Below are 9,046 nucleotides of genomic sequence, written 5' to 3'. Positions count from 1 at the left end.
GCTTGCTGAGGCAAACCTATTGTGGCCATGGCATCTTGTCTAGACCATCATCCAAGAGACTTCCTTACAGGGAAACTAAGCCAGCCACGCTCAAATAGATCTTGCATCTATTTGAGAAGCTAGACTCAAAATCAAATTGATTTATATAGCCCTTCTTACATCAGCTGATATATCAAAGTGCTGTACAGAAACCCAGCCTAAAACCCCAAACAGCAAGCAATGCAGGTGTAGAAGCACCCGCTGCAAGTCCCGCCTATCCTATCATTGGTTTTCACGAGCATACAAACCCAGGAGAGATTCATCAAAGATAACTAAAAACTAACTAGGTTTCCCCTTTTATCGCTGGAGTAGAGAAACACACAATTCTGTATGACTCCGGGTCAACATTCTGCAAAGAACCAGGAAAAATATATAAGACCATAGCAGTGGAGGCTGGTGGGAGGAGCTACACAAGGATGGGCTCATTGTAATGGCTGGAATGGCATAAATGGAACGGTATCAAACACACATATGGAAACAACACGTTTGACTCCGTTCCATCTAGTCCATTTCAGCCATTACAATGAGCCCGTTGTATAGTACCTCCCTCCTGCCTCCACTGGACCATAGGCGTGTTGGGTTAAATAACAACCCAGCGTTCATCTCCCGAGTCAAACTTAGCTAGCTAAAAGTCTATTTAATGTTTTGTGTGTTTCGACCCTTCCCGAAATGAATATAATTGATTCATAGTTGGTTTTAGTATTTCAACCTGCGTGTCATGATCACATCTGGTGTAGATGGACAAAAATCATACAACTGCGTGGCCGGTTTGGTCAGGGTGTTAAGAAATGCAGCACTTCAGACTAGCGTTGGTGCACTAACTAGGGCCTGTTGTTCAGCAGCACCACAAGGGTCCAGTCTCCTCCTGGCTGAGAATTAATTTATCCGATTCCCCTAGCAACCAGTCACTTCAGCTCCAGTGGCTTGATGGCTGTTGACAGTGGTTGAGGAGTAGTTTATAGCCCTATAACATTTTCTCAATTTTAGTTTAAGGTTTAACTCGAAATCCCCCCCCCCCGTTTTTTTAACAGAAAAACAACCAAATTGGACATTCTAAGTCCACAATGCTTAAACCACATCGGGAGACCACTTTTGAGGTCTGGGTCAAATCAAACATTGTAATATTTGGTTGTAGATACCCTTTAATTAAACTGTGCACCAGTCAAAACACTTGTTTGGTTAGTGGTGTTTCTGTAGCAAACGTGATTGCAGAGCTTACTAAACAAATCGTCACTGAATTTATGCAAATAATCATGATATCATTGATTGATGTAATGATTGTTATAAATAATCACGATCATCATTCTGCCAGGTAGGCTATGCTTGTAATTAGCATTTAACCGAGAAAAGCCTTTCCATCTACCAGAAGACGATTAGCATTATCGCTAACTGCTACACAAAACTCACAAACACGGGCAATACGAATCACTGATGCATTTTGTTAATGTCTTATGATAATCTTGGACAAATTAATACACAAATAAATTCAATAGATTTAGTTGATTTCAGTACAATTTTGAATATTGTTGAATTATGTTTTAATGTCTGGATTCCGTGAATCCATCCAAGTTCTCCACATGGCAGATTTTATAGGACACTTGTAGTTGCTGGATTGGGCCTTTGCTCTCGAGCCAAAGCATTCTACTACTCCAGCCATTTGAGACAGAATAGTGAGATGGGTGCTACAGTACAGAGGCCTCCACTCCTGGGATTAGACTCTAATGAGTGAACACTTCAGCGCACCGTGAACTCATTTGCACTGACAAGCTATTGTTTTAATTTATTTAACTAGGCAAGTCAGTTAAGAACAAATTCTTATTTACAATGACGGCCTACTAAAAGGCCTCTTGCAGGGACAGGGGCTGGGATAAAAAAAAAAAAGACAAAACACACCACAACACTACATAAAGAGAGACCTAAGACAACATAGCAAGACAACAACATAGCAAGGCAGCAACACCACATGACAACAACATGCTAGCAACACAACATGGCAGCAGCACAAAACATGGTACAAACATAGGGCACAGACAACAGCACAAAGGTGAAGCAGCCACAGCACAAAGGCGAAGCAGCCACAACTGTCAGTAAGAGTGTCCAGTGCACCCTGGGATGTAGATTTTTGTTATATCTTTAGAATTAATTATAATGAATTAAGTAATGTCACACAGAGGGAAAATGTACTTCCAAGTAGTGAATTATTATTTTTTTTAAACCTGCAATGACAAATCTCAGCCACAAGATGGAGGCATACCAAAACAAATGTCATGTCCCAGGGTCAAAAGGGAGGCCACTCCTTTAATGCAGGATTCCTTTAATACGAGCATACAAACCCAGGAGAGATTCATCAAAGATGACTAAAAACTAACTAGGTTTCCCCTTTTATCTGTGTTGGAGTTAGAGAAACACACAATTTTGTATGACTCCGGGTCAACATTCTGCAAAGAACCAGGAAAAATATATAAGACCATAGCAGTGGAGGCTGGTGGGAGAAGCTATAGGAGTATGGCCTCATTGTAAAGGCGTAATTGGAATTCATGGAAACAACATGTTTGACTTCGTTCCATTCCAGCCATTACAATGAGCTCGTCCTCCTATAGCTCCTTCCATCAGCCTCCACTGGTGCTAGGATAGATACCTGGCAATAGGCGTGATTCCCTAGCCTCGTCAATCTCCACACACCTGACCAGCAGCGTGGGGCAGGTGTCTCGAGACAGGTCGTTCACCAACACCTGAGGAGTGAAGAAGAAGATGTGCCTGGACCTCCATAGTGCCCGCCTCTGCAGTGACTGAGCGCTCCGTGGTGGACAAGGAATGGAAATGTCAGAGAAGACCCTGTTCAAACATGGCTTATATCCTTACCTCGGCCCTGTTCAAACATGTCTTATATCCTTACCTCGGCCCTGTTCAAACACTTAAGATACATGTGTTGCAATTTACCTGTCAACTCAGCCTGGTTTTATAGACTAGACATAACATAGTAAACGTAAATTCGGGACACTCAAATTAGTATGATATGTTACCTTTGCTGAGGAGCTGTCAAGGCTTGGGAAGTCATTGTAATATGTTGTTCTACTTGAGGTTGTCCCTGTGAGGCTATTAGTGTTCTCAATATTTGGTATATGTTGTTGTCCATAGCTAACTTATCAGCCTCGTAAACAGTAACTACCATTAAAACATAACATAATGATCTTCATCAGCAGCAGCTTCCTCAATATGTCTCAGCTCACTGTCAGTTGTGGAGCCTTGACCAAATTCACCCCGCTGAGAGTTACGGGGCATAGGGGGTGGCAAAGTTGTCATTCACCTTCCGACTCTAGCCTGTGAATGCTGCGCTGCGGTTTGAGGTTGTTTTTCGCCAGCCCAACAAACTTACATTATTCGTTATTGACTAACCTTTTGCGGTACTGATGCACCGCAAGTCATTTGGTTTGTACCAGTCATTTTCACGTGCGGTGTCATAACGAAAATTGTAAACAATTAAATATATAAATAAGTACTTCCGGGGTCGCAGGTAGGCCTAATAATGGCTTTAAATAGTTTTAAAAAAAACATTTAGGTTTTCATGTCTTGCTAATACAGACGCATTTCCAACTTTTAATAGTTAACATTTTTTTTTTTTTTTCAAATTTCACTGGGTACTTTTGTTTTTCAGTTCATGTGGGCTGGGACACTGGAAAATAAATAAAAAGTTGGTTCATTTCCAACAAATGTTGACGTTCACACGTTTTCATTTAAAAGCAGCTAGCTAAGCTAGATGTTTAACCAGCTAGCTAGGTAAATGACAACGTTTCCAAAAGTGTTGTTCCTCCTCTGCTTATCGTGTGTGTTGTCTTGCTGTGCATATTGCTGTTAAGCAGCTTCAAAGCTACTGTTGTTAGTTAGCATTGCCAGCAGGGACTGTGTGGGAGGGGGTGGTGTCCAACCACTGCTCAAAGGGATAAAACGCACTTTGATGATGAAATGTAACTTCCTTGTGTTATAAAATACACTTTACCAAGACAAATATGATTATTCATGTTCTTAATCGTTCAGAGGCGTCTTTCTCTAACACAGCATATGGAATTGTTTTATGATGGTCATACAGTACCATGGATCATTTAGCTATTTGATTTAGAATTTTAGGACCCCTGTAGGTATCACATTTTAAAGTGTTACATTTGGACTGTAGTACTATAGCTCATAGAAACAAATTGAAAAACACATGCATTAAATGGAAAAACAGACAGCCCCCCCAAAATCATAAGGAGTAAGGTTTTGAAGTCTCTGTCCTATATCTAGGAGATATAAGAAAGCTCAGGAAATAATTGTGTTTTTTGGACACATATTTAACAAAAATGTTTTGTTGTTACAAAACTACCTCTGTACTTCCATCATTTTTTTTTATACCTGGCATGACACTTGTGATTGTCATAGAGCAAAACGGAGAACACCATCATGTTCGTGAGAGTGGTGGGGTCATATTAGTTTGTAGCCCAAACGGTTCAGGCACCACAGACAGAAGTTGGCACATTGGCGGTATAAACTAAAGATGAGTCCCGTGGGGGTAGTAGAGCAAAACTGGCGTTTTCGTGAGAAGACCGATTTTCGAGATGTCTCCTCCTCTGACAAACAGCACTGTAGCTCTGTCACTTTTCACGCAGATGCGGACGGCCGACATAAAAATAGCGGAAGGCCGACATGTGGATATCTCCAGCTTAAATTGACGGATTTTGATGGGGATTCTTTTATTATGTTACTTAGTTTGACACACGGTGGATCAACATACTCTTTTAAGCACCGAGCTCTGTAGGTTTCTCCAAACTTTTGAGTATTTTACATTTTACATTTTTTACATTTTGTGGTCATTGTCTTCAAAGTTGTTTACACGTGTCGCAAAAAGGAAAATTAGAATCATGACATGAGCTGAATTAGGCACAAAAATATATATGAAACTCGCAACGAGTTACAGTTCATATAAGGAAATCCATTTATATAAACTCATTAGGCCCTAATCTACGTATTTCACATGACTGGGAATACAAATATGCATCTGTTGGTCAGAAAAAAAAGAAAAATAAAGTAGGGGCGTGGATCAGAAAACCAGTCCGTATCTGGTGTGACCACCATTTGCATCATGCAGCACGACACATCTCCTTCACATAGAGTTGATCAGGCTGTTATTTGTGGCCTGTGGAATGTTGTCCCACTCCTCTTCAATGGCTGTGTGAATTTGCTGGATATTGGCGGGAACAGTAACACGCTGTCATACACATCGTTCCAAAGCATCCCAAACATGCTCAATTGGTGACATGTCTGGTGAGTATGCAGGCCATGGAAGAACTGGGACACTTTCAGGATTAGGTACAGATCGTTGCGACATGGGGCCATGCATTATCATGCTGAAACATGAGGTGATGGCGGTGGATGAATGGCATGACAATGGGCCTCAGGATCTCATCACGGTATCTCTGTGCATTCAAATTGCCTTCAATAAAATGCAATTGTGTCCGTATCTTATGCCTAACCATATCTTAATCCCACAGCCACCATGGGGCACTGTGTTCACAACGCTGATATCAGCAAACTGCTCGCCTACAAGACTCCATACACATGGTCTGCGGTTGTGAGGCTGGTTGGACATATTGCCAAATTCTCTAAAACGATGTTGGTAAAGAACATCTTATGTGGTAAAGAAATTAACATTACATTCTCTGGCAACAGCTCTGGTGGAGATTCCTGTAGTCAGCATGGCAATTGCATGCTCCCTCAAAACTTGAAACAACTGTGGCATTGTGTAGTGTGACAAAACTGAAGATTTTAGAGTTGCCTTTTATTGTACCTAGCACAAGGTGCGCCTGTGTAATGATCATGCTGTTTAATCAGCTTCTTGATATGCCACACCAGTCAGGTGGATGGATTATATTGACAAAGGAGAAATGCTCACTAATAGAACAATAAAACAAATTTGTGCCTAACATTTGAGAGAAATAAGCTTTTTGTGCATATGGAAAATTCCTGGGATCTTTTATTTCAGCTCATGAAACATGGGACCAACACTTTACATGTTGTGTTTTATATTTGTGTTCAGTATAAAAGGCTTTGAAAATGAAAGGCTGGTATGAGCTCATTGCTCCAATGATATTTCATAGAGATGTACTGTTTTTGTGAGAAATCGTCGAAAAAACAGTCATTTCTAATTAATATTTTAGTGTATACTAAAATATGAAAATACTACATGTTATGTCTCATAATCGATATCCATCTTACCTCTATATTGTTTTTGTCCTGCGGATTCGAGAAGACAAGTTCATCGGGAAAGTGAGCCTGTCAGGTAGCCAGTATCGTTAGTTCTTATACAGAATCCAGCCTAGTTCACAGATGCAATTTTCCAGATTTTTGAACACATTTTTTTTCCTGGCTATATCCTCTATTGTTTTAGTCACCCTAATTCTGGCCTCTATTGTTTTAGTCACCCTAATTCTGGCCTCTATTGTTTTAGTCACCCTAATTCTGCCCTCTATTGTTTTAGTCACCCTAATTCTGCCCTCTATTGTTTTAGTCACCCTAATTCTGGCTTCTATTGTTTTAGTCACCCTAATTCTGGCCTCTATTGTTTTAGCCACCCTAATTCTGGCCTCTATTGTTTTAGTCACCCTAATTCTGGCCTCTATTGTTTTAGTCACCCTAATTCTGGCCTCTATTGTTTTAGTCACCCTAATTCTGGCTTCTATTGTTTTAGTCACCCTAATTCTGGCCTCTTTTGTTTTAGTCACCCTAATTCTGGCCTCTATTGTTTTAGTCACCCTAATTCTGGCCTCTATTGTTTTAGTCACCCTAATTCTGGCCTCTATTGTTTTAGTCACCCTAATTCTGGCCTCTATTGTTTTAGTCACCCTAATTCTGGCCTCTATTGTTTTAGTCACCCTAATTCTGGCTTCTATTGTTTTAGTCACCCTAATTCTGGCCTCTATTGTTTTAGTCACCCTAATTCTGGCCTCCTACAAATGTAAAAACTCCAATAACCTTTGAATGGATTATGATAGAGACATGAGGTTTGAACCATTGACCAATTATCCATTGGTCAAAAGATGCATTTTTGATTGGACACCCTACACCTAGCTAATTCTGTTTAAGCTAAATGACGTTACAATGTTCTAGGCAGCAAACCTGTTATGAATGAATGCTCTGCCTAAATGGTCTGGATCATTAATGGCACAGACGTGCACAACATGATACTGGAACAACCGAGTTGCAGGTTCAAGACCTGTTCCCCTCTAACGTTACAGCCTTTATTTTCCCAGCATTCTTTTTTTGGATGGAAGCATTCCCATTTGTATTGGGGTTTGTGAGGGAGGTGACCACCCTGTATGACTGTACTACGGCCTCTGAACCGTCATGGCACAGCAGGATGTTAGCTAACATTCCTGCAATGCAAGGTTTCTGATTCAAGGTTTCTGTTTTTCCCCTCAATTGCCTCATTAATGATAAGTTGTATCACACCTGGTTCTGTATTTAAGTGTTTCAGTGTTTACCTGATCCCACAGGCACACACTCGTGAATATTTGGTGAGATAAGAGATCAACTGTTTGAAGTTTGAAGACAGTGTGAGAGATATCGACGGAGACGTGAACCATTTAGATTGGAAGGGGAATATTATTCCCATACCTCATTTCAAAGACTTTGTAAGTAGGGCTTGCCCTTCTCCCGAAGATAATGAGTTCTGCTAGTCATTTCTGCTCAGTTGGTGTCTCTAACCAATGTTATTGTACTCTACCAGCAGGATGGCACATCTTCACCAAAAAACAAGTGAAAGAGGCACCAGACATAAGAAGCCTGGAACAGTCTGGGTTTAGATGTGAGCTACATTACAGCCATTTTCAGAAAGGTAAAGTCTGTGTGGGTGCGTGTGTGTCTGTGTGGGTGTGTGGAAACCCAAATGTTTGAGAGATGTCTCTCTCTCTCTCTGATCCTTGTTTTTATTACATTTATGCTCATTGTTTTTAAGTTATGTAAGTTAATGAGTTGCTTCTCAATGTATCTGCCTTCTCCCATGTTCCCAGCAGTGGCGTAGTCTGGCCATGGAGATGCTGTGGCTTCAGCATCATTTTCATTGAGGAAGGAGAAGATAAATATTGAATACAAAGGAAACAATTACATACTTTCTCTCTCTCTCTCTCTCTCTCTCTCTCTTCCAACAGTTGGGGTCTCTATAAGCTACAATATGAGGTCCTAAAACTAGCATGAAAGTGCATCCTTGTAGCTGTGTGGGCTAATATAGTCAAAATGTTTGTCCTTGGGTAAGTTGAGACAAGGGCCACCATACCCCATACAAATGAGGATTTCACTTTGTCAGTTTATGCATAACATGTATAGTATTTTTGCAATGTGTCATGCATATGAACTACAGATGTGTATTGTTACAGAGCAGACATCATAATATCCCATGTTTATAAACATAAAAGAGAGAGCAGCCAAGGAAGTGAGAGAAGGGAAGAAGTCCATTCGAGAACCAGCAAGGGATGTAAAAATAGACAGAATGACACTGAAGAGGGACATTGACGAAAAAGAAAACAAACATGTATCTGTGTGAAAGAGAGGCTATGACAGAGTAGCAGAGGAACACAAGGTCCTATCTGAAGACATGGAGTCTGAGCTTGATAAACATATGAAGAATCTCGCGGACCAGCTGCCTACGAATTGGCACAGCGAAACAACATCCCTGTCCCGGACAACTGGTTAAGAACTGGAAGGGTAAGTGATATTGAACAGAGAGATCTATATCTGAATGTAAGCATGCATTTAAGATATACAATACATCACACCCCCATTTCATGAATTCAACTTTGACTCACCATCAGCATCACCCACTGTCACAGGACACCATCACCCATTTACCACAAGGCATATCAACTTACCCCGTAAGTTATAGCAAGAGACCACATTTTTGCACCAGCTATGTTTTCAAAACTGTTATATTTCCAGGGATACACGACATCTTGAAATATATGTAGATATCTTTGGTACA

Source organism: Oncorhynchus mykiss, chromosome 19 (assembly GCF_057628025.1).
Source record: "Oncorhynchus mykiss isolate SJ-2025 chromosome 19, ASM5762802v1, whole genome shotgun sequence".
NCBI lineage: Eukaryota > Metazoa > Chordata > Actinopteri > Salmoniformes > Salmonidae > Oncorhynchus > Oncorhynchus mykiss.
The sequence above is the reverse complement of the archived record's forward strand: the minus strand, read 5'-3'. Positions refer to the sequence as shown.